General features: G+C 38.7%; 1 protein-coding gene across 1 annotated transcript in view; it reads right to left on the bottom strand.

Annotated features, from left to right (window-relative positions):
* LOC103476255 (polypeptide N-acetylgalactosaminyltransferase 10) overlaps positions 1-21,111 on the bottom strand; it is a 101,316-nt gene that overhangs the window by 67,384 nt on the left and 12,821 nt on the right. The gene's annotated exons all lie outside the window — the stretch shown is intronic.

Below are 21,111 nucleotides of genomic sequence, written 5' to 3'. Positions count from 1 at the left end.
TATGAAACCTGATCAGCCACCCAGTGGACCTGATTGATTGCTGATGACTGCAAACCAGAACAACTGAAAAAAAAACACTGGATCATGCTGGTACCTCTGCAGGCTTGTGCAGTGGACATGATGAGTTTTTCAAGAGTTCTGCCTTCTATCAGTCTTTAAAGAGTTACAGAGCCAGTTTGGGTTACGTACGCTGTGGATACCTATGTATTAATCACTGGGCTGCACAGTGGTGCAGTTGGTAGAGCTGTTGCCTTGCAGCAAGGAGGTTCTGGGTTCGATTCCCGGCCCGGGTCTTTCTGCATGGAGTTTGCATGTTCTCCCTGTGCATGTGTGGGTTTTCTCCGGGTACTCCGGTTTCCTCCCACAGTCCAAAAACATGACTGTCAGGTTAATTGTCCTCTCTAAATTGTCCCTAGGTGTGCGTGTGCGTATGCATGGTTGTGTGTCTTGTTTGTCTCTGTGTTGCCCTGCGACAGACTGGCGACCTGTCCAGGGTGACCCCGCCTCTCGCCCGGAACGTTAGCTGGAGATAGGCACCAGCGCCCCTCCCGACCCCACTAAGGGACAAGGGTGTAAAGAAAATGGATGAATGGATGGATGGTACTAATCACTGCAGTTTTTTTCCAAAGCAAAGTTTGTGCCGTCTGCTTGATAAAATGCAGGTGGCGACTTCTTTCCTCTTGCATTGCGATTTATGCTACTGCTGACATTAAAATTAGCTTATTAGCCCACATTATCCTGATTCTTCCAATGGAAGCTTTTACATGCCCTGCTTTATCCTCCCTTTATGCAATATCCAACTGTCTAAGTCGAAAGGACATATTAAAAAGCTTCAGGCTGCTTGCACAATGAAAAAGGTTTCCTAATATAGAAAGATGGTGTGAAGGAGCTTCATATAGGAACCCATGCTACTCTACTCCTGATTTCCTTCTTTCTATCCAACCCTCCCTTAATTTGACCTCGCGTTTCCTTACTCCATCGCAAGCAGACATCCTCGGTGTGTCACATAAGGGTCTGACAAGCAGCAGGAGTCCATCTGAGCAAATTTATACTAAAGAGAAGCAAGAGCGTGCCGCCCCATTTCCTCCTGATTAAAATTTCATCGCACGTCGCCATGATATTCCTCCGGGACGTTTTGCGCTGCTCGACAAGACCTTGAAAAACAAGACAAGGAGAGGGGGGGGGGAAACTTCTCAGCTAATGCATGCACATGTTTGGTTTTGTGAAAGTAGAATGTGGGCGGGTACTGAGACCAAAGACAGAAATTGAGACAGACAGTGAAAGGTTGAGCGTAAAAAAGAATCACATAGAAAAACAGTTGCAAACTCAACAATGCCACCATAAAACAGTCAGACAACAGGAAGACTTCTTAAAATCCATTTAAAGATTAGAACACTGGGGTCAGAAAGATAAACTTTGCATGAATCATGGATGAAACACAAAATGTGGAACATCACTAGTTTAGTACAGATTCCAATCTTAACCCAACTTTATTTAAAATACTTTGACCACAAACTCCTCTCTTTATCACTGACTGCAAGGTTTCATTTCTGAAAATATAAAAAATAGTGTCTGGTCCAGTGGTTCTTAACCTTTTTAGAGGTACCAAACCCCCAGCTTCATATGCGCATTCACCGAACCCTTCTTATCCCCCCCTCGCCGACACATAAAAAAACATGTGCGGTATTCTGATTTAGTAATGTAATTATATTAGCCGTGTTACCACCCCCACGCCACTAGAGGCAGTAGCAACCCCGAAAAGATGTGACTAAGGAGCAGATTTAGACTATAGAATTTGGTAAAAACGGTGAGTTTTGCTGAAGTAATTAAAGACAAAAGTTCAAATCCATATACATAATATAAGAGTAGACCCCGCATTGGCTGCTCCGGCGCAGGAAATACGGCGGCCATCTTGGAGCGGTCGTCCCTCCTACTTTGCTCAATCAAAACAACAGAAGATGCCTCAGCACTGAGGGATATTGTTGTTCGGATTGATGGACTATTGATGTGAGGGCTCCACAAACAACATTTCACAAGTAAGATGGACATATTATTGTGTATATATTGTGATTAGAATATTACTTTACTGTATTTATGTCCACTGGCGAGATACCAGCTAATATTAGCTACAGTGCTTGGTGTAATACGGGGTTCAGCCCCGCTATGAAGGCTATCTGAGATTCTGTAAAGCTAAAGAGATTAAATATTCTCTAACATTTACTTAGATTATCTGACACAAGAGCCTATATTAGAAATTAAACAATGTAACACATATTATAAAACTTATGTGTTGTAACATTCACCAGCAAAGTTTAAACAGGTGGTAAAGACTATTATTTATATGTAATTCTTTCACAAGTAAGATACATCCCAAATCTTCCATTTTTGTTTTGAAAGTTTCCTAAAGACACGATGTGAGGAAGAAGAGGGAGATATCTATAAAGAGAGACGGATTCACTGCAGCACGGATGAATCTCACATCGGATTTTGGACTCAATCTCAGCTGCTGAATCTAGCTAGAACTCGTCGGCTGAAAAAAAAAACACACACATACATACATACATACATACATGCATGCATGCACGCACGCACGCACGCACGCACACACCCACACACACGCACACACACACACACACACGCATACATACACATACATACATACATGTATCCAATATATATTATTCAGTATTAATCATTATTTATTTGTGTTTGTATAGTTATATAAATATGTATTATTATAATAAATTATACACACAGCCGTTCACGGCTGTGTGCTTTGTAATATGCTCATCAAACATCGATATCAGAATATTCTATTCCTATTCTATTGTTGTAGCCACTAATCATATTTAAATATGCTGAACTATGTATTAAAAACATAATTAAAGAATACAATTGTTTATAAATGTAGCTTTGATAGATGTTTGAATATGGTTTCCAGTAACAAAAAAGCATGTTATGATCGATTAAATCGCTGATACGTCATTGTACCTGCTAAACATATAACGCTGAGTGGAGTGGAGTACCGCTCCAAGATGGCCGCCCTAAATCTAATCAGCGACAATAGGGGAGAGCGGTCCATGAGGCGTCTATCCTTATATTATGTCTATGTTCAAATCCATGCTGAGAGTGGAACTCCTTCAATCAGTGCTCCTCCGCAGCGCTGATTGGCTAATCAATGTAACGTGATCCTCTGGAGCAAGTGATGGCAAAGCGGGGCGAGTCATCACGACTTGTGCGCAGCCCTTACGTCCGCGGCAGAGGCTCCGCCGAACCCCTGAGACCGACTCAGCGAACCCCTGGGGTTCGATCGAACCCAGGTTAAGAACCACTGGTCTAGTCATATGTTACTGGGGATTGCCCAAAAACAATCATACATTTATAAAATCCTTCTTACTGATAAGGAAAGGTTGATTTCTATTGTGAGGTGGGGGTAAAACAAGCCCAAATCATCAGCCCTCCATCACCGTACTGACTTTGTTTTTTTTCTATGGACGCAGCAGTGATGTCACAGGGGTAAACCACACGACTCATTTATGGAGCCCTTAATCCTTGACGAGTCTTGGTCTGTTGACCTTAGTCGCATGTTTTCCGCCTCTCTCTCAACCTGCTCTCCTGTCTGATCACTGTAAAAAAAATGCCTTTAAAATATGATCAGGAATTAAGTTGATTTTGCTCACATGAAATAAATAGTTTAGTGTTTTTGTAACAAATGATGGCATATAGAGAAGACTGATATAGCAAATGACAAAGTGAAGCTGGACCTTTTCCCCCACCAAGGCGAACAAAATACTTTTAAAACATGCAGTTCTACTACATATTTTTGACTCCAGCTTTGACTTGTCATCAACGATGTGAATGTGATAAACTTTTTGGAAGATGGAGTTAAATTCATCTCATCCAGCTCTCAGTAATATAGCCTCACTGCCAACAGACTCACAAAGCCCCACCAGCCCAGATGAGCCTCTGAAACTGAGCTGAAAACAAGGCCAAGCACAGTCATCTGTTTCTGTGCTGCACCACACAACGGAGAATTGCCTTCCCCTACTCTGCAAGTCACTATCATCACAAAGCTAAGGCTCCAGGCTGACACAAACTCATTCCACTGTGGGCACTTTTCCGCTCTGTTAATATTCAAGACGCAGCAGAAAAACACTGATAGGACACTGAAGGAGTGACAACGTGATCCACAGTGGCTGTGTTGTCTCCATTCAACATTCTCAGAGCAACTGATGGGAATGTAAAGTCTTTAAAGTGACACACAAAAAAGAATAAAATAATGCACACACTGCAGGTTGGAAGGGAAACTTAGAGAGCCCAAAAGTACAGGAGTATAAATCCTGTCAGCAGGCAGCATGAGGCCTCATTAAATTTAATGTAGCCTTTTAGTGGTCTATTTAACTGATGACAAAAGGCCAGTGTTTGCATATAGTTTCATAAAAAGAAACTTGTAGTTTCAGTCCACACATTTCTGAGCATATTTGCATAAGATATGGACACACACATTGTCAATCTGAGATAACATTAGTTCTGTCCAAACTGCCCCAATCAAAGCCCATGAACGTCTCACACCGGATGGCTCAACACAAGCCATGCGGATGTTTTCATCATTGACACAATGATGAAAGGTGCATTCAGGTTGTCCTGTTCAACAAGTGAAGTCTAATATTTCCATATTTCCAGGTTTAGTCACCATGAGGCTGCTCAGAAGAAAAGTGGGAAAGTAATGCTGTTCAGTCTGTCTGGACAAACTGTGGGATGGTGATCATACCAGGAAAATTGTCAGCTTCAGTGCAAGCATTTTTCTTATTTTAACAGTGATCCTCAAAATGTTCAATATTTGTCAGAGAATACCATTTAGCGACATTAAGATTTAAAACTCCTCTAACTGTGCAATTGTACAAAATAAATGTTTTGGACTATGGGGGCCAAAATTGCAACATTTGTTACATTTTAAACTGGTGCAGTTCACTTTCACACAACACTGTGTCAAACGAACCAAACTATTGAAAAACATGTCCCCCCCGTCACCTGTGGTGGCGCTGAGTCAAAGTCTACCAAAGGAAATGACATGAAAACCTTGGAAGAAAACATAAGCACAAAAGGTAAACAAAAATGTAGTAGCATCACATTTTAACAGTTGTAGGAGTCTCTCATCTTTGATAAAAGACCCTGAGTCATTTTTCCGTCCAACCCTTGACTTGAGTGTTTTGTTTTGGTTGTATTTACCCAGAATGCCCAGTGCCATAGTCTGCATCTCGCTTTTGGAGTGGTCTGTGGTCTGTTTGTATCCACATGTAAATATGAATCGTGCCAGAGTTCAAGTTAATCAGAGACCTAGGTTTTTAGGCAGACCGGAGTTCTTACCTTAAAATAACACTTAAAATGTTTTTCTACAGGGCTAATAATCTGGTAGGACAGCTGCACAAGTACTGATTCATACTATGTTGTAGAATAATAAATCAGTTTGTTCTACAACGGTATATTTCAAATTTAAAGTTTTCGGGGGAATTCTTGGAAACTGGATTCAAAATTACGATTTCTATAAAAGAACTCTGGTTTGACCCTTATCGGTGTCGCCTTGAGGATAGAAGTGGTTCCACATCAATTTGGTATAAAATCAGCAGGTCAAAGATTTAAAGATACAAAAGATTGGAAAACGGCCACAAATTCTGATTGGTGGATCTTTGATGGTAAACATAATATGAAGTGATTCCATAAAATAAGCTGAATGAATTTTATAAGGGCCTGCTTTCAAAAGCTTTCATTCTGTGAAAATGATGAACTGTAAAAATATTGAGTAAAGTGTATACAGGTGTAACTCTACCAGCATCATATTAACATCAACACAGACCCATTTTTTTCCTTCTTACAAAAAATAAAAGCTCTGAGTCAGCAAACACTTTGAACAAGAAACATAGAAAAGACAGGAGAAAAACAACTGCAGCAACTGAGTGGCGGTTTCAGAAAAATAATAAATCTGTGAATTTTCAGTCTGAGCCAGACACAATTAGTCATCACCCAACCTGAACACACAACTGATGGATATTTAATGAAAAGCTGTTTAAATTGTTCTGTTTTTACAGACTTGGATCAATTCAGCTTCAACTTTTAAGGAGCTACCATGAGAAAAGGATCAGATGTTTTTCTTAGCAATCTCCCCTCAATTTCTCAAGAAACCCAAGAGTTCAAATCTATTTTACTATTTTTCACAGAGAGCAGAGCAGTTACAACAGCCCAATCTCAAACTCCAGAGCAGTTAGAAATCCTCCCTTAATTAATAGCGCATCTTCCCCAATAATCTTCAATGTCGGAAAACAGCTGCGTTTCACCAAATCTCTTAATTCTGCAGCTTTATGTTAAGGTCACAACATCTTTCTCGTGTCTCTCGCAGCATACTCTTTCATTTGTGTACACCAGATGGCTCTAAATGTACTCTGTGCCTGGGAGACTCATCTGCCATTTCGCTGCAGAAGAAGCGGCGCTGCAGCCACCAGCAGCCAGCTGGAACCACACAAACATGGTGTTAAATGGATGCAACGTCTGATAATAAATCCCATTCGCTTTCACACAGTTCACAACTTTGGAAAATATATTTGAACGCAATTATTTTGGGGAGTGATTTTTATTTTATTTATTTTTTTTTTAATCAGATGAAGATGTTCCAGAAGTTCAATGGGAAAATTATCCCAATTAAATTTTAAATACAGGATTATAGATTTTGGATATGGCTGCATGAACTATTTATACAGTTGTTTTAATCCTTGTCTCACAAACTAAAACAAGCTCTCTTTCCCTATCGGATTTTAAATATGGGGGACCAATGAACCAGCCCCCAAAATGCTCTTTTGGCTGCTCTTCCAACCAGCCAAAATCTATAGATACATACAGTACAGATACAGCATATGTATCTGTACAGATACATATAGTATAGATACAGTATATGTATCTAGTACAGATAAATACTATCGGATCCAATATTGAAAACTATTCTAGTTTGGGTATTTATTCTACATTATAGTTAGCATTCCAGATAGCACTTTCTGAACCGTTTGAAAAAAAAAATGCTTATTGCAGTTTATTTTTTGCATGTTTGACCAAGGTAGTCAACCTGTTTCTGTCAGTTTCAGTTTCTTTGTGATTTATCTTACATTGGCAGTTATACTCCTAATTTCACAAATCTAAGTTATGTTGGGTTTAAAAGCTTGACCAAGCTTGTGAAGCTATTGGTGTATTTAAGTGTTCCGTACTTTTTAGACAAAAATAAATACATAAGGCTTTTACACATTTTAAAATAATGATTTCAGAAATAAGAAAAAAGGAACATCTTCCATCAAAAGCGAACATATCCAACCAGGTCCAACCAGCCGAGTTAGGACATTATGGTGAGCACTAGGATCAAAGTGACTGGTTTTCCTCCCAATGGCCTCAATTGAGGGATTTCCAGATTACGTATGTTGAGTTTTTCTGAAATGCTGGCTGCCTAACCTCGTTTCCATGCTGCAGTGGTCTTCTGTTAATCTGGCCAACAGCAGATTATGTCTGCTTTATGGTCAGACAGAGAGCCTGACGCTGTGGCAGCTGCAGGAGGATGCTGCACAGTAACAGCGCTGACATGGCCCAGAGTTCTTCACAAAGTTCCTACTTAATCTAATCTTTCTGGGTTAAATATCACAAACTTTAAGCATCTTTAGTGAACCAGCATCCACTGGCGTCCCAGCTGCCTTCATTTCCTTCAACGTGCACAGAGCAAGTTTTAAGTTATCCGTTTTTATTCTTTGTGGAAAGTTGTTTTTTTTTGTCTTTTTTAAAATATTTTATGAATAAAGAAAATACTTAGCTTTATTCTAACTCCATTCAGATTCACTTGACTAAAGTCGGGGATGAAATGTTTCATCTTGAAGAATTCAATTGAAAGTAAATCAAAAAATGTAAAACACTCCAGGAGACAAACAGCATGAAAGAAAATAAAACATTCAACTTTGGAACAATGAACAACAATATATGCTGTTTGGAAGTTTTCACTAACATCATATTTTATTGTTAACAGATGATTTTCCTTCAGTAGCTATTTCGATTACCATTTGTGAAATTTAAAACTTTTCCTATATTAACAAAATAAAACTTTTCAAATACAAAATGTGGTTTCAATAGTTAAACTTTTTTTTTTAATCTCTCATCATTTAATCCATTTGTACAAAGAACTTGACCTGCAGCTGAAGGACCTTCCACAAGGGACAAGGGGAAGCAACATCTTAATGTTTGTTTACTGTGGTTTTATACTTAATGACCTGAAAGATCCAAGACAGACATAGAAAAATAAAACATCTAAAAGCTTGTTTCTGATAGATGTTTTTTTTTTCTTTTTAATTTTGAAGATGAACTGTAGGTAGTTGACGGAATAAAAAGTCTCCTAAATGGACCTGAAACTGGACCTCAAGTTAGTTGTCGCTCTTAATTAGGGCTATGCAACACGACACATTTATCGCTATGACAGTACCACAGTTCACAGTATGCATATGAGTGCAATAAGAGTTAGGTAATTATTTAAGCACCATTCGCCATGTTAAGTACTCCCTATGTATTTGGCTCACTTGTTTAAAGAAGCATACAAGATTTTAGAAGGAAGAGAGATGTTCAAGTCAACAAGAAACTACAGCAACAAACGAAGAAACTTATTTTTACATGGTTGACTATGTGTCTCAACTTATTGTTTTTGTCAGTTTCTTTATTACTTATTTCACATTAACTGTTACACTTCAAATTGCACTGACTGAACAAAGAAACGTGTTTTGCATGTTTGACCAAGCTTGTGAAGCTATTAGTGTATTTGAATGTGCTGTACTGGTTCAGAGTTGTCAAATTAATTCATTACATTTTTGTCTGTGTTTAAAAAAAAGAAGCATCTCAAGTCAATTCAGAAGCATTTTTCTGAATCAGATTGATATCCTGAAAATCAGATATGTGCATCGGTATCAGAAGTGGAAAAAGTAGATTGGGGCATCTCTTGGGTTTTAACTTTGAATATTTTTGAAAATAGTGGAACATCTAATTGCACCCATTTCATTAATTAAATCTAAAGCACGCTACAAGAAAAGCGACTTAAATTCTAAATACCGATAGATGATGTTTCTTTAGCTAAAAGGCTGAGAGATATTCTGAGTTAAAGCGGTACAAAAAACTTCAATTAGATAAACATATCTTGCTTAAATAAAAGAAAATCCATCTCACTGTAGATCCATCTGCTTTAGGGCACTTCGTGTCCCTGGCAAATCATGAATAAATAAAGTCATATTCTTCTTTTCTTTTTAATTCAGGTCTGCCTTTGTTTGAAGAAAAAGAAAGGCTGGTACTCTGAGCAGTTCAGCCTGTCTGATAGAAACAGGAGGGCAAATCAGACCACCTTGGGTCAATACCTCCCTTTTTCAGTTTCCTGTGTTCCTGCTGAGAGCAAACAGGAGCCTGGAGTGTGAGGAAGAGGCAACTTTTGTACTCCTCTTTTCTTTCCCTTCCTGTTCTGTCAGATCACAAGCAGATCCACCTCAACCCCACGAGACACAATTATTGTACCTGTCTACTGTGTTTCTCCTCACCATCTGCTGCTTTTCTCCATCTCATTCTCTCTTTGGCAGCATCACAGGCAAGACAATTAGCTCCAGCTTTCCTGCTTCGCCGCAGACAAACACGCATGTAAACTGCCCACACTTTCCTAAAATAGTACACCGTACCACTGCAACCAACCAGCAACCAACACGTCCTCCAGGAAACAACTCCAAAAAGCTGTTTATGACATAGGGAGACATGTGAATCATACCTGACAAAAGGTCTCCAGTAATGATATAGAGATTATGACATATTAAAATGTGGGAAATACAGTATCAACCGTAGGAGCCAGTCAGATTATTAGCAGCAGTTTACAGCAATATAATAATGTATTACTCAGCATTTTATGCATACAAACAATGTGGTAACACGTTATCTGGACAAATTAAATAGTGCATTATTTGATTAGACAGGTAAAAACTAATTACTACTACAAATAATAGATTCAACCTTAAACAAAAACAGGTTTAGTATTAAATTAGTTGAACACAGAAAATATAGAATCTATGTCAGGACCAATTTGTTTTTTCTGAAATATTCTAAATCACTGCTGCCAAATAATAAAAATCTTACTGCCAAAAGACATTTATGTCAGATATCACATAAGTATGAACTTGAATAGCATCTCATTACTAATATATAGGGTTTGATTGATGTCAGCCCACCATTTGTAGCAACAATAACTAGGCCTGTCGTGGTGACAAATTTTGCTGTACAAGTAATTACTGCGATAATAATATTGTTTTGAGTCCATTTTCAAGTAAAATATAGACAATGGTATGATAATGCAAGTATATAAACAACACTTAACACTGGAACCGGAAAATATTTTAAGTAACAACCAAAATCAATGCATAAAAAACACAAGCAAAAACCACACAACCAAAGCCATAAATAAAATGGATTATGATGTCTCTAAAAGAATTCCATTTGAAAAAATATTAATCTGAATGAAAATGATCAAGCTCATTTTGAGTTATTGTGTGATTAATTAATTATTTAATAGCTTATTACAAGAGTCTTAACCATTATTCTATAAAGGATGTCTACAAAGTTTATGAATGTGTTAATGAGACTTTCTGACCGGTTCCCCAGATGCACATTTGTGAGGTCAGAGATTAATGTTGGACAAAAAGGTTTGATTTTTAAGTCTATGCTCCATTATGTCACAAAGCTGTTCTATTGGGTTGAAGTTAGGACTATGTGCCAGCCAGTCAGGTTCTTCCACACAACAAAGTCTGGTCAAGTCTCATTTTTTCTGGCAATTGTTGTGTAAAGAACAGTGCAGTCACAGTGTTCTTTACATCACTGCGTCCAACACATTGTACCGCACTATGTGATGTACATTTTGGATCCAGGTGTCATGGAAACTCACTCCATGAATCTGTCGTCCACTCGTCTTGTCCAAACCTGAAGCTTGTGTTCTGTTGCTGCTGATCATGGAGAAAGCTGAAAATCTGTTTGCCTCATCATCAGTTGAGTCCCATTTGTGATGTTGCGCAGCCAGCCTACCACTTTCTGAACAAGCACAAGTTGGTTTTATCATTTGAAGGGGTGACCCAATAAAATTTTGAACTGTCTTGAACTCTGTCCTGTGTGTGTGCATGGGCTGCTGGGTGGGTGTATTCGCTGAGAGTGTGAAGCAATCATACTGAATAAAGAATCTGCTTCACTAACAGATTTGCTAGGTTATTATTTTACTTATCTTAGTTTGGTTTTTGAACACCAAGGGAATCTCCATTATATATATATTTCAAGCTAGGAGGCGATAAACAGGGTTTGGATGCTTTTCAAGGTTTATTGGTTTGACGAACAAGTGATGCATGAATGTCAGACAATACTGCAAAAATAAGAGAAAATTATTTTATTTTATTCTGCATTATTTTAGTTTCAAAATGCACTCTATTAAGATACAGTCAGCTACTCTTGCCATTGAATGTGTGTTTGAGGACATGTTAAAAGAATTTAGGCTCTTAGCTGATTGATTAACTCTGTGTCAAGTGTGTATTTTTGAAGATGTAACCAAACAAACCATATCTGTTTTGCTTCTGCCTTTATTAAGTTCAATAAACTGTGTATATAGTGTAGTGATCTGAATGAACAACAGTTAAACTGCACAGCCTCATAGATAACAGTGTTAATGCAACCAATATATGTATTACACAGAATATTACAGTCCTTAAGCAAAATATATAAAAGAAAGAATGTTTACTTTGTTTGCAGTCATGATTGAAATCCATCCATCCATTTTCTTTGCACCCTTGTCCCTTAGTGGGGTGGGGAGGGGTGCTGGTGCCTCTCCAGCTAACGTTCTGGGCGAGAGGCGGGGTCACCCTGGACAGATCGCCAGTCTGTCGCAGGGCAACACAGAGACAGACAGGACAAACAACCATGCACACACACACTCACACTTGGGGACAATTTGGAGAGGCCAATTAACCTGACAGTCATGTTTTTGGACTGTGGGAGGAAACCGGAGTACCCGGAGAAAACCCACGCATACACAGGGAGAACATGCAAACTCCATGTAGAAAGACCCGGGCCGGGAATTGAACCCAGAATCCAACCTTCTTGCTGCAAGGCAACAGCTCTACCAACTGTGCCACTGTGCAGCCCATGATTTAAACCACCGTTAGGTTTTTATTATTTTTTTAATATGTAAATAAAGTATTGATTTTACTTATTTCTTCCATGCTGAGGTTGGCTATTTGCTTTTATTTCCAAGGACCACCTCTGCACAGGAAGATTATATAATTTTATCTTCTCTCCTTGTTCAGACATTTCCTCAATACTACAACCGGAAAAGGTCAATAGGAATTGCCCGTCTTCAAGACATAATGAAAATGTTGGTGTACTTTTTAAAGTTGAATTAATTAAGGGACAAGAAGTAAAGATACACATTAAAAATGTAAGACAAAGATTCCTTGTACTTCCAGTAATTCCACTGCCATTGTTACTTGAAGTTTCTCATCATAAAAAGAAAGGACACTGAAAAGTTGGTTGGGAGTTTTAAGTCTTGCTCTCTTCTAAAGCTCTCTACTCTCATTCAAGCTCCATTACTTTTTGCTGCTTTTCCAAAGAGCAATGATGCTCTCTGGGCAGAGATCAAGTCAAGGAGATCTCCCTGGAAGAGAGACCCCTGCATCTTTTGCTACAAAGTCTCTCTCATCTCCCAACATACGTCATTATTAACAGCTGTGCTATACCCAGAAATGCCAAGCATAGGATTGGACAAAGGCCAGGAACAGTAGATGCTTTTCTGCCTTTTGAAAAATGCTGAATTCTCAGATTAAAGATGAAGATAAACAAAAAAATACTTGAATCTTTTAGTTGCAGAAGATATGCAGGAAAACTGAGTGAGTGTAAACAAACAAACAAAAAAAAAAAGAATTCCTGAGGATCTCGTGGGAAGAGCAGCACTATCAGATCCAGAACTCAGAAAAATGTGACCGACAGAGTATATATGTTCCAGTGCTGATGGCAACGCAGCCAGCATTAAGCAAGAGAGATTACCTCATGCCACTCAGGATGAAGCTGAATATTAAGAGATGCAGCAGTGTGATTGATGTTTAAGAGGCTTCAGCGTGGTCATGATGGCATGTTTCCAAACCCTTCTGAGAAAAAGTTTCATCCACATTGGGGCAGGAAGAAGGGAAATACTGCTTATCAAATTGTACGACAACTAGATGGTCTATGCAGTGTTGATGTAGTTTAGTTGCTGAGTCAGATGCCAATGGAGCTGGCTTTCCTTCAGGCCACTGAACATCAAATTATACTGTTGCACTGATGTAGTACCCATCATGATGGGATTCATTTATCTGACACAGTTTGGTTTACCATAGATCTCAAACTGTGATGAAAGTGTCACTGACGGTACATGAGCTGCCTTTAAGGTCTATCCATGCTCCGCAGGAACAGGACATTAGTTCTCTCTCCCAGAGCTGATCAGCACAACATTATCATTCTGATCTTGCACCTTGTTGTTCACACATCGTCTGGGCAGAACTTTTTTGTAGTTGGTCAGAAATTTGAAGTAGACATAGTTATTACACTGAGACTTGCTGAAGTGAGTGTGTTTTGTACTTAAGCCCCCAACATACTCAGGTCCACGCATGCTCAAAACTGACCCAATGCGGACATCCACCGGAAAGTACATTTTTACGATACATGTCTGTGTAGTACAATAAAGTGCTGAGTGTGAAGCAGCGTTCACATGGAAATGTTTAGTATGCGACACTGAAGAGAGTCACCGTAAACAGTTGTAAGGGTGCACAGCAGGCAGACTGCCACTTTGTGCTGTGCTGACAGTTCTGCGATGGCTACTCTGGTGTAGCTGGACATAAAGCTAGGTAGCATCCATTCAGATAGTGGAAAATTAAGTAAAATCTTTATGAAAAATCTATGCATTTGGTATGTTTGACTCATTCCAACCATCCAGTTGGAGTGTGTGGAGTCTGCTCAGTGTGCTCGAATATGTGGGAGCTACCACATATCGTTCATTTGGAATGTGGAATGTTATTTTCCTTGCCGCCTCAATTGAAAATTGAATTTCCACATGCAGAGTGGCATGCAGAGATATTTAGAATTTTATTTGGCAAGGTTAATATGAACAAATTCATTGAAAGTGTAAAAAAGACCTCTTGCTGTGGCAGTAACTGTGTTTTAAGGCAAATATACAAGATATTGAGGCCAGGGCATTTAGGAAACTCCAGTTTTCCCATGCAAAATTCCAGTTTTTTCCAGTAAAGGTTCAAAGGACTGCAACCTTCAACCAATCAGTCAGAGTGAACAGTAAAACATTCTATTTTTAATCACAAGACACAACTAACTGCAGAGGTCCATGCCCTGTTTTAGAATACTTCTAAACGGTGTCTGAAGATTGAACTTTAAAAACTTGGTATTCATAGATGGTACTGAACCACTGACCTTGATGAATTTAGTGTTCCGGAAGGGCAAAAAGATAAGTCTCAAGTAAAATATATCTAACTTCATGTGAGAACAAATTCTACAAAGGACAGATTTTATGATCAAAGGGAAGGCTTTCTTTATGTTATCAACCTTTCAAACTAATGAGGAAAGAAAAATAAAGGGAAAAAGTACATTTACTATGTTCTCTATAGCATAAAACATACTGATATGACTGTTATGTCAAGCTGTGTTGCCAAATATGCCAATCAGACTAATTTTCAAAGTCGAGCCTTGGATTCTGAGAAAACTCTGACACACATGTGTGACTAATTCATGACAATTCTAGACTAATCCCTGCAGGAAACAATTGTCTTGAAGCTGTGGGGCCAAAACAAATGAGATTAACTGTATTTTTCTGTAGTCTTTTGTGTTGGATTTAAAAGCATTTGGCTTGTCAGTCTCTCAGCCATGATTTTGGTTCTTTTATTTTTTTGTGTTTACTAGCATCACCATATTCATGTTTCTGGTACCAGCAGCCAAGAATATGTTCTACTCCCACCACCCTCACGCCATCCCCTGATTTTCCCTTTTGTAAGCAGAACTCAGAACCGCATCCCGCTCAGCGTAGGAGGCCGGGTGCCACTGAGGGGACAGAGGACAGATGTGGCTTACATAATGATCAGCAAATCACTTATCTCAGTGGCCCTAATCCTGCAAGCATTGCTCCACACATCTCCCCACGGCGGCCTCGTCTCACTGCGCCAAGTTTTGCCACATTGTGCTGAACCAAACGGCCTGAAGGCTTGCTGCTTCTTCCCAACACTGGCTGTAATGACTGAACCAATGGACTTGATGGGAATAACTTTACAGCTGCCCTTGAAGGCAATTACCATCATTTTTCAATATGGACAACCAGATCATAGCTGAACAGACAACAGCCCAATATGGGAGCAGAATGTGAAACAAATCAGGTCATAAACTGTTGGAGAGCTCTCTGTTCATTGGCCGCTTCATAACAGAAAAATACAGGTTGTGCATCTACCATTTTGTTCAGGCCTTGTTAACTACATCATACAAGCTTCAGCTCTTTCCACAAAACTGTATTACAGCAGAATTGATGTAAAACCTAAAACAGTAGGCCACAGAGTGCAGAAGTAATCAACAACTCCAACATTGATTGGTTAAAATTCCCTGGACTAATATCCTAATCTTGTGATTGAGACAGGATCAGGATATTCCCACCAGATGTGAAAACAAATTTTAATTTGAGCTACACAAAAAGTTGTTACCATCAGGAATGATTTTTATCAACCATTTATTTTGTGGCTATGTCCAGTACAGTCGGCAAGTTGTCCCTTGTTGAAATGTTGTTTAGTTTTTTTTAAGAACAAGAGTATCAATGCTTTGACTGCAGAAAGCCAAAAAAATGCTTCAAATTATTGGATTCAGATTTTGAATACTTTTTAAAACACTTCCACAATAAATACAGCAAAATAGTGATGCATTTTTAATTCCATATCTTCTGTCCCTAATTTGGTTTTCAGGCATTTCTTCTCCAGCTCCTCACAGCTTGTGTTGTCATGAATCATTTTGTATCTCTCATCAATGTCAATGAAAATATTTAACAAGAGCAGAAAAACAAATCCAAGCCTCATAAATTCTGACATTAATACTACCTGCTGTTTATGGAAGTCCCTCAAGAAGCAAAGACACGGCCTAGCAGAGCAAAAAATCCAGCGATTTCTTCAAGAGGCAGCACGTCCATCTTCAAACAGCTGCTCAGCATCACTTATGGGTCTGTGGCCTTTCTCCACAAAATCCCTTTAAAGACTAAAAAACAGAATTAAATGACTCTGCTCACACCTTTCCTGTGAAGATATGTAAACCTAAAAGCACAAACAGCATGCCAATCTGCAGGAAATTAAAACAAAGTCATTGTTCCCCACAGGAAACGGAATAAGAGTGGTAGAATGGTGAAAAATAGAAACTAATTCTACAAAGGACTGTGAACATTTGGACTGAAACAGAACTTGCATGAAATACACTAGCATTAGATGAAAAAAGATTTAAACTCAAGTTTTAAACAACTACAAATGAAAGACGTATTTTTGTGACTGTACCAATAGTTTTCAGATTATTGAGCTCAATTTAGATCTGTGTAATAATGTTGGGGGATGAAATTATTTTACTACTCATCAAACTTGATAGATTTCCAAATTAGAATTTGTTAAACAATTTGAGACATGACACAGGTGAAAGTCAGTAGCGCAGCAGCCCAGCAAGTTTATGGTAAACACATTAGGTTGCATGGACCCAACACTCTGCAGGAAGCAGAAATTAGCTGGACATTAGCTACATTGTAAAACTAAGCTAAAAATTATGCTACGTCTATAGAACTGTTGGTGATTTCAGAATTTTTTAAGAATGATGGAGGACCATAATATGAGACAGAAATGATAAAAAGTTGTTAAATGTAAAACTGTGGTGGTGAGAAAGTCCCCAGAAATTTGAACTGAATTGAGAACCTGTGCTAAGTTATCAACAAGTATACTTGCTGAGAACTTTGTCAACCTTGGAACTAACCTAGAACTATTAGTTAATACAGTCTATAGAACTAACTATAACTATACAGCTAACTATATAGTTATAATTGTATCCATAACTACATGACTTAGCCTTAACTACTACATACCCTTCACAGGATGCTTATATAACTATAGTTACTATTAGAGCTAACAGTTGTAACTAATAGGGTGCCACTGAGTGCAATAGTTCATAAAAATAATACAAAGAATTTATATTGAAAATATTGCCTCTCTCCATAAACTGCAGGGTTTTATTTTTTTTTATTATTATTTTTTTTCAGATCTTTGGATTTCATCTGGCATTTAGATGGGTAAATGCAGGTGGGTAAAATGTTTATGATCCAGTTCCTTGTAAACCTTAAATTCAGCATTAAATAAATGAAGAACAAGCTCACCATTTAGTAAACGAATGTGCAAACTCCCTGCACTGCTCATGTTGCTGCTCAGTTGTTAATGACACAGCAGAGTAAGGGAAGCATACTGCAGTATCAACCTGCCTAGGGTAAAATGGTTCATCTGCGATGGACACTTATTCTCCTTTCCCATGATGCTCGGCTGATTTAACTGCCAACCCTGTCGTTTGGCTTATCAACTGATCTTTACTGCTGTGCAGCCAGGCGGTTGATGTGGAAAAGCTACAGTGTTGTCCCTCATACACACAGAAAGAGCTTTTATCTCACATGTGCCAACCCCACAGCAGATTGTATTCAAAAGCCACAGACTCGGAGACAAAAATGCCAAAGAAAGACTTGAGTTTCTCGTATCAAGAGCAGATTGTTGGAGGAGAAGGGGAAAAAAATGTCCTGAATAACAGAGCTGGTGCATTTCCCCTGTGGAAGGTAAACTCATCACAGGTCAGGTGGTCAAGTGCCTGAGGTAAACCTCTCCTCCCGCCTGTATACGACAACCTGCTGTGACAAAGAGAAGTCGATGTGAAAGAAAGCTGGGGTCAATTCACCATCCAGCAGCTAATAAGAGTCTGGACGCAGAGAGTTCATCAGTAGCATACTGCAGCCCGTGAAGTCGGCAGAGGAGTAACCATAATGGGTACAGCAGCTAACGTTACAGTTCCTCAAACCTGAAAATGAGGACGGTTAATGGTGGAGTGACAGTTCAAATCACAACACTGAAAAAATATTACTATTACAGCTTAATACCTGGAAAAATTATGGATGATGAAATTACAAAGAGCAACAAATTTAAGAACAAAACAAAGCACCAAGCACAGAAACACCACTTGAAGGTAAGCATGAGAGTGCAGCTATGATTAGTTCTTGACATACATCCTATACTCTGAAAATCAATAACACATTATCTACCTTGTTAGTCTAAACAGAGAAGGGAAAGATGTGGAAACTTATATATATATATATCCCTGAAGTTATCCAACTCAGGGATATTATGCACCAAACTCAGGATAAATGCACCAAAATTTAGATGTTTTAAGATCAGTTAATCCATTTTTATTTGCAGCTCTGAGCTGATACTTTCCTTCTTAAATTCAATGGAAGCACCAAATAATTAGAGATGCATCGACCCAATATTAATATATGTATTGGTCCCGATATTGAAAAAAAATCTAGACAATGTGCCTGATCCATAACGGTAGATCTATTCGCTTTGTACTCTGAGTGATGTCACGCTTTATTTTACATTACATTTGGTATTCCCAATTTCACTTTCTGAACCATTTGAAAGAAGATTTGCAGTTTATATTTACACATTTGACCAAGGTAGTCAATCTATTGTTTTTGTCAGTTTCAGTTTAGTTATGTTTCATTGGCTGTTACACTCCTTATTGAACTGACTGAACAAATTGTGTTATTTTAATATGTTTGACCAAGCTTGTGAAACTATTGGTATCACATAAATTTGTAATTCAGTATATTTATGTCTGTGTTTTTGAAAAGAAACACTTTAAGTCAATTCAGCACTGTTTTTCTGCATCAGATCATATTGACCGATACTAAGCCTCAGATATCCATATTGGTATTGGAATTGAAAAATGTGGATCAATGCATCCCAACAAATGTGTTTGTGTTCAACAAACGGCAACAGTGTGGAATCTGTTGAGTTATGTACAGGTGAGGTTAGATGAGAAGAATTTGAGAAACTAGTAAAGATTATTTCTTTTACGCGGCACAGCACAGAAGATTTGAAAGATTGTGTATAGCTGTTTAAAAAAACTGTTCAAACCACTTTATTCAAATAGAAAAGCAATTTTTTTAATAAAATTATGAAGTTTGCCTTGTTTTTTCTGGGAGCCTTTGCCACAGAGAAAAACAGAGTTGGCCTTAAATTAAGATCCTGGGATACGCTTAATCATAAAAAATAATAAAAAAAGAAGGATCCTCATAACCCATGTGGCTGTAATTAAAAGCCTGACTTGTCGCTTTGTATCCTCAGGCTGTCTGCTGCACCTGTCCCTCATTTGGCTCCTTGCGCTGATCTGGGGCAGCAGATCCCTGACAGGCATACAGAACAGCTTCTGCACACGCTCAGCCTGAGCCGCAGCCAGCAGCGAGTCAACGTGCGCCTTGTACGGGGAACCTGGGGAGGAAACACTCTCTAACAAAGTCAACCCACGAACAAACACCTCTTTTACCCTCTCTAGCCGTCTGCTCCTCCAGAGGTGCTCCCTTCCTCCTTTTATTCAGTCGCTCTGAGTGATAAAACTCAACGACTCAAGTCTGCGGCGAGTAACTCCACTTGTCTTTGCAAATGACTTTCACCCCTCAGTCTACCTCGTTTCCAGAGGCTTAACACATTAAAGATAAAATCTTATTTCCTAGTCTAGTAGCATCGCTGGCTCTTCGCTTAGTGAGGCTGCATCAGGTGCTGACATTAACAGCTTTTCTCCTGCTCACAAATTCCTGAAGCTACGCCAATTATTGCCTCTTTGACAAATCTAACAAAATCTCACACTAAACTCTGTAAATTTATGTCTCCTTTATGTACTTAGGATTTCAGACTGCAAGGCATATTATTATCACTCGTTTCTCAACCCAACCTTGAAACAACCTGATGTCCTGATTTAAGAACCAAGAACACAAACATCGGATCATCAGTTAATAATGACAATTCCGTCATTCACATGAGCCTGATGTAAGAAAACAGGCAGACAAGGCTATGCAGCAATCTGAGGAGACCTTCGGCGAGAGCCGCAAGATAATTTAATGGGAGTTTTCTCATAATGATTACAAGAAGGGAATTGAGCTTCTGAAGCTTCTGGCTAGGTGTGTGAAAGAGCAAATCAAGCTTTGTGAGAAGTATTGAGAAAGGCAGGGGCTTTATTAGAAAGCAGACAATGGTGCAATGACTCAAACTACTATGACTAGGAGCTACAGGGTTTAGGTTTAAGCTGTTCTGTAGCCTGAGAAATTCTTTTTCAGACTTTAAAGACATCCTGAAATGCCTCAGTGCTCAAACAAAACCGTATAGGAGCACGTTAACTTGATGTCTTTGGCATCTATCTCTCAAAATCTTCATGTTTCACCATCTCTGGCCAACACAATAAAGGTAAGGCACATGCTTAGGGTGTACTGAAGAAATAATTATGTCCGGATTCAAGAAGAATTAATAGATATCTGAGGACGCACACATGCTGTTGTGAAGATTACGCAAAACTGAAAACACAATGGGGCAATGGACAGATGGATCCCAAAAAAACAAAACAAAAAAAACCTTGCAGAATACAATGACATAATGCCATATTGCAACTGTCATCTAGATACAACGTATGTACTGGTGCCTTCATGTACACATTGTTTACTAAAAAAGTCCCATCACTTATGTAAATGTCGTATTATGTACAGCTGCAGACAGCAATATTATGTGCTGGTAATAATGTCTGAATCATCCGCAAGGCTTCCTCTATCTGGTAAGTGAAGGTGGAGCTAAATATCCAGCACATTAAAATGAGAAATTACACATAATTGGGTGTTAGAGAATGAGACAAAGTAATATTTGAAAAAAATATTTCAGGGGTTAAATAAAGAATATTTTCTTTTTGTTG

The sequence above is a fragment of the Poecilia reticulata genome, linkage group LG14, assembly GCF_000633615.1.
Source record: "Poecilia reticulata strain Guanapo linkage group LG14, Guppy_female_1.0+MT, whole genome shotgun sequence".
Taxonomy (NCBI): domain Eukaryota; kingdom Metazoa; phylum Chordata; class Actinopteri; order Cyprinodontiformes; family Poeciliidae; genus Poecilia; species Poecilia reticulata.
Note: the sequence above shows the minus strand (reverse complement) of the source record. Positions and strands in the feature narration are given on the sequence as shown.